Source organism: Nerophis lumbriciformis, linkage group LG10 (genome assembly GCF_033978685.3).
Source record: "Nerophis lumbriciformis linkage group LG10, RoL_Nlum_v2.1, whole genome shotgun sequence".
NCBI classification, from domain to species: Eukaryota; Metazoa; Chordata; class Actinopteri; order Syngnathiformes; family Syngnathidae; genus Nerophis; species Nerophis lumbriciformis.
This window is the reverse complement of record NC_084557.2, coordinates 46,129,187-46,135,186: the sequence shown is the minus strand read 5'-3', so window position 1 is coordinate 46,135,186 and position 6,000 is coordinate 46,129,187.

The following is a 6,000-nucleotide window of genomic DNA, read 5'->3' as shown; positions in this document are numbered from 1 at the left end:
TGGCGCATATTTGTAACAGTGTTAAAGTTGTTTGTACGGCCACCCTCAGTGTGACCTGTATGGCTGTTGATCAAGAATGCCTTGCATTCACTTGTGTGTAAAAGCCGCATATAGTATGTGACTGGGACGGCACGCTGTTTGTATGGAGGAAAGGCGGACGTGACGACAGGTTGTAGAGGATGTTGAAGGCAGTGCCTTTAAGGCACGCCCCCAATATTGTTGTGCGGGTGGAAATCGGGAGAAATTTGGGAGAATGGTTAGCCCGGGAGATTTTCGGGAGGGGCACTGAAATTCGGGGGTCTCCAAGGAAAATCAGGAAAGTTGGCAAGTATGAGTATTAGTGGTGAATGCGGTGTTACAGCAGCTATATAATACCGGCGGGCCAGCTCTAATGTTAATTTGATATTGCCTCAAGGGCCAAATGAAATTACCAAATTTGGCCCGCGGGCCAGAGTTTGACACCCATGCCCTAAAATATCAAATAATATTATTGATCTCATTCACGTAAGAGACTAGACGTATAAGATTTCATGGGATTTAGCGATTAGGAGTGACAGATTGTTTGGTAAACGTATAGCATGTTCTATATGTTATAGTTATTTGAATGACTCTTACCATAATATGTTACGTTAACATACCAGTTGGTTATTTATGCCTCATATAACGTACACTTATTCAGCCTGTTGTTCACTATTCTTGATTTATTTGAAATTGCCTTTCAAATGTCTATTCTTGGTGTTGGGTTTTTTCCGGCCGGTGCGACTTATACTCCGGAGCGCCTTATACTCCGAAAAATACGGTGTAAAGAATTGCTGTTGCGACATCCAGTGGACACATTTAGAACAGCAGTTTATTTCATTCAAAAATTTCAGGTACATTTTTGTACTTAGCAAACTCATGCCGCGGTACAGATAAAACCTGTCCGCGGGCCGTACGTTTGGCACCCCTGTCCTACAACATGAAAAGACAAGTGACAGTTACGCTTCCCTTCCTGACCACTAATGCACTCCCAACAGGTGTAAAAGAAAGTGCATCTCTATCCTCCTTCAAAACCACACTAAAACAATACCTCCAGGCAACTTCAACCCTAAACTAACACCCTCCCCCTTCCACATCCCACCTCCCCGGATTGTAAAAAACCAAATGTAAATAATCAAATGTATTTCTAATGTATATACTTGTTCTTATGCTATCTGAACTCACTATGTTCTCTGCTCGCTGTACATATCCTACCAAGTCAAACCTACACTGTTTCAATGTCCATTTCTCTGATGATGCAATTGTTGATGACTGAAGTGCTGATAGCAACCAAACCCTCCTCATCCCACCCTCCGAATTGTAAATAATGTAAATAATTCAATGTATATACTCTGATGATTAACTTGTGTGATGACTGTATTATACTGATAGTATATATTTGTACCATGAATCAATTTAAGGGGACCCTGACTTAAACAAGTTGAAAAACTTATTGGGGTGTTACCATTTAGTGGTCAATTGTACGGAATATGTACTGTACTGTGCAATCTACAAACCCCGTTTCCATATGAGTTGGGAAATTGTGTTAGATGTAAATATAAACGGAATACAATGATTTGCAAATCATTTCCAACCCATATTCAGTTGAATATGCTACAAAGACAACATATTTGATGTTCAAACTGATTTTTTGCAAATAATCATTAACTTTAGAATTTGATGCCAGCAACACGTGACAAAGAAGTTGGGAAAGGTGGCAATAAATACTGAGAAAGTTGAGGAATGCTCATCAAACACTTATTTGGAACATCCCACAGGTGTGCAGGCTAATTGGGAACAGGTGGGTGCCATGATTGGGTATAATAGTAGATTCCATGAAAAGCTCAGTCATTCACAAACAAGGATGGGGCGAGGGTCACCACTTTGTCAACAAATGCGTGAGCAAATTGTTGAACAGTTTAAGAAAAACCTTTCTCAACCAGCTATTGCAAGGAATTTAGGGATTTCACCATCTATGGTCCGTAATATCATCAAAGGGTTCAGAGAATCTGGAGAAATCACTGCACGTAAGCAGCTAAGCCCGTGACCTTCGATCCCTCAGGGTGTACTGCATCAACAAGCGATTTCAGTGTGTAAAGGATATCACCACATGGGCTCAGGAACACTCCAGAAACCCACTGTCAGTAACTACAGTTGGTCGCTACATCTGTAAGTGCAAGTTAAAACTCTCCTATGCAAGGCGAAAACCGTTTATCAACAACACCCAGAAACGCCGTCGGCTTCGCTGGGCCTGAGCTCATCTAAGATGGACTGATACAAAGTGGAAAAGTGTTCTGTGGTCTGACGAGTCCACATTTCAAATTGTTTTTGGAAACTGTGGACGTCGTGTCCTCCGGACCAAAGAGGAAAAGAACCATCCGGATTGTTATAGGCGCAAAGTTGAAAAGCCAGCATCTGTGATGGTATGGGGGTGTATTAGTGCCCAAGACATGGGTAACTTACACATCTGTGAAGGCACCATTAATGTTGAAAGGTACATACATGTTTTGGAGCAACATATGTTGCCATCCAAGCAACGTTACCATGGACGCCCCTGCTTATTTCAGCAAGACAATGCCAGGCCACGTGTTACATCAACGTGGCTTCATAGTAAAAGAGTGCGGGTACTAGACTGGCCTGCCTGTAGTCCAGACCCGTCTCCCATTGAAAATATGTGGCGCATTATGAAGCCTAAAATAGCACAACGGAGACCCCCGGACTGTTGAACAACTTAAGCTGTACATCAAGCAAGAATGGGAAAGAATTCCACCTGAGGAGCTTCAAAAATGTGTCTCCTCAGTTCCCAAACGTTTACTGAGTGTTGTTAAAAGGAAAGGCCATGTAACACAGTGGTGAACAGGGAAAGTTAATTATTATTTGCAAAAAATAAATAGAGTTTATGACTTTGAACATCAAATATGTTGTCTTGGTCGTGCATTCAATTGAATATGGGTTGAAAATGATTTGCAAATCATTGTATTCCGTTTATATTTACATCTAACACAATTTCCCAACTCATATGGAAACGGGGTTTGTAGAACAATCCTAACATTGTAACAGAAGGGAAAATAAATGTGGCAAAAGGAGCACTGAATGTCTGTCACCTTACACCAAGAATGGCTTAGCTCATCAATAATTTCATGACTGCAGGGGCTTTAAATATGCACTTTTGACCTTCTAAATCTAACAATAACTTTAAATCTGCTCAGCGTCTGAAATAGTATAATTATTTACGCTTGATAATTGACTCTCTCTCTCTGGATTAATTAAAAAAAGAGGCGTGCTCACCCTCCATTGCTTCCATCTCCTTCACCGCTTACAATCACGTGATTGGCCGCTGATGAGGCACTGAAACCGGCATAAGAGTCTAAGACGACCACGGTGCCCGAGCTGACATATATCGTGTTTTACTATACACACCCGGTCTACTGTACTGGTAATTGCTAGTATTTGTACCACTAAAAACAGTTTCCCTCTTAAGTACCACCCCCAAAAGAATCATAACTGCTATTAAAATGTCATAAATGTCAAATAACGCAACACAAGCCTCGCCGGTTCTATCGAGCAAAGCTAGCTCGCTCTCGTCGAGCTCATTCTTCTCACGACGCACTCACGTCATTTTTTGGGGGGATGAATATGTTACAAAAACGCAAGTATATCCTCACCATAATGGACATCTTGCTGTTTCGAGCAGCCGCCACATAGACAGAAGGAATAAAAAACGACTAGCATATTTGACAACATACCACAAATAGCTGCTGCTCTCTTTTCCAGTGTAGTCAGTGAAGATGAGGTCCAATCAAAGCGGTTTTAGGCTGACAGGAACTGCTAAGCACCCGTTTTACTAGCATCTGAGAACCGGTGAGGGAAGAGGAGGAGAATGGCTTGAATTAAAAAGGCGTCCTCTGCTGGTTTATAGTGGAAGTGCACATACAGAACAAGGTGTAGGGATGGGGGATGGGGATGGCAAGCCTTTGCTATTGTGACCTTGAGCAGCCATAAATATGCGCGGTAGCACAAACCCCGTTTCCATATGAGCTGGGAAATTAAGTTAGATGTAAATATAAACGGAATACAATGATTTTCAAATCATTTTCAACCCATATTCAGTTGAATGCACTACAAAGACAACATATTTGATGTTCAAACTCAAACTTTTTTTTTTTTTTTTTTTGCAAATAATAATTAACTTAGAATTTCATGGCTGCAACACGTGCCAAAGTAGTTGGGAAAGGGCATGTTCACCACTGTGTTACATGGCCTTTCCTTTTCACAACACTCAGTAAACGTTTGGGAATTGAGGAGACACATTTTTGAAGCTTCTCAGGTGGAATTCTTTCCCATTCTTGCTTGATGTACAGCTTAAGTTGTTCAACAGTCCGGGGGTCTCCGTTGTGCTATTTTAGGCTTCATAATGCGCCACACATTTTCAATGGGAGACAGGTCTGGACTACAGGCAGGCCAGGAAAGTACCCACACTCTTTTACTATGAAGCCACGTTGATGTAACACGTGGCTTGGCATTGTCTTGCTGAAATAAGCAGGGGCGTCCATGGTAACGTTGCTTGGATGGCAACATATGTTGTTCCAAAACCTGTATGTACCTTTCAGCATTAATGGCGCCTTCACAGATGTGTAAGTTACCCATGTCTTGGGCACTAATACTGTCACACCTGGGTGAAGTCTTGTCTGGGTTTCGTCTGTTGTCATGTTGTCTTGCCATTTCCTGTTTTATTTTGAAAGGTTAACTCTCCCTCTCGTTTCAGGTCACTTGCCCTTCCTCCTGTTTCACTGGTCTGATGTCTCTCCTGATTGCCTGATTGTTCCCACCTGTGTCATACTCCCTCATGTGTATAAATGTCTCGTCCTCCTCTTGTCTTGTGCCAGAGTGTCTCGTTACTTCATGTGCGTACCTCCAGCGTTCCCTTGCCATAGCATTGTCCACAGCCACGTTTCTTGTATCTTTTTTGGATCCATGGGAGTATTTTGATTTGTAAGTTTTCTCAGGTAAGAATAGCTTCCTAGCTCCATTGGAGCGGTTTTTGTTATACTTAGTAGTTTTTTGTTCATAGCCCCTTTTTCCCTCCGTAGACGGAGCGTTTTTGAGTTATTGATATTTTTGTTAGTTTAGAGCTCAGGTCAGTTGTGTTTTTATAGCCTGTTTATTTCTCCTGTTTTGGACCCCTTCCCTTGTCCAAATAAATTGTCTTAAAATCCTGCATCTGTGTTCAGAGTCCTGTTCTGGTCGTGACAAATACACCCCCATACCATCACATATGATGGCTTTTCAACTTTGCGCCTATAACAATCCGGATGGTTCTTTTCCTCTTTGGTCCGGAGGACACGACGTCCACAGTTTCCAAAAACAATTTGAAATGTGGACTCGTCAGACCACAGAACACTTTTCCACCTTGTATCAGTCCATCTTAGATGAGCTCAGGCCCAGCGAAGCCGACGGCGTTTCTGGGTGTTGTTGATAAACGGTTCTCGCCTTGCATAGGAGAGTTTTAACTTGCACTTACAGATGTAGCGACCAACTGTAGTTACTGACAGTGGGTTTCTGGAGTGTTCCTGAGCCCATGTGGTGATATCCTTTACACACTGATGTCGCTTGTTGATGCAGTACAGCCTGAGGGATCGAAGGTCACGGGCTTAGCTGCTTACATGCAGTGATTTCTCCAGATTCTCGGAACCCTTTGATGATATTACAGACCGTACATGGTGAAATCCCTAATTTCCTTGCAATAGCTGGTTGAGAAAGGTTTTTCTTAAACTGTTCAATAATTTGCTCACGCATTTGTTGACAAAGTGGTGACTCTCGCCCCATCCTTGTTTGTGAATGACTGAGCATTTCATGGAATCTACTTTTATACCCAATCATGGCACCCACCTGTTCCCAATTAGCCTGCACACCTGTGGGATGTTCCAAATAAGTGTTTGATGAGCATTCCTCAACTTTATCAGTATTTATTGCCACCTTTCC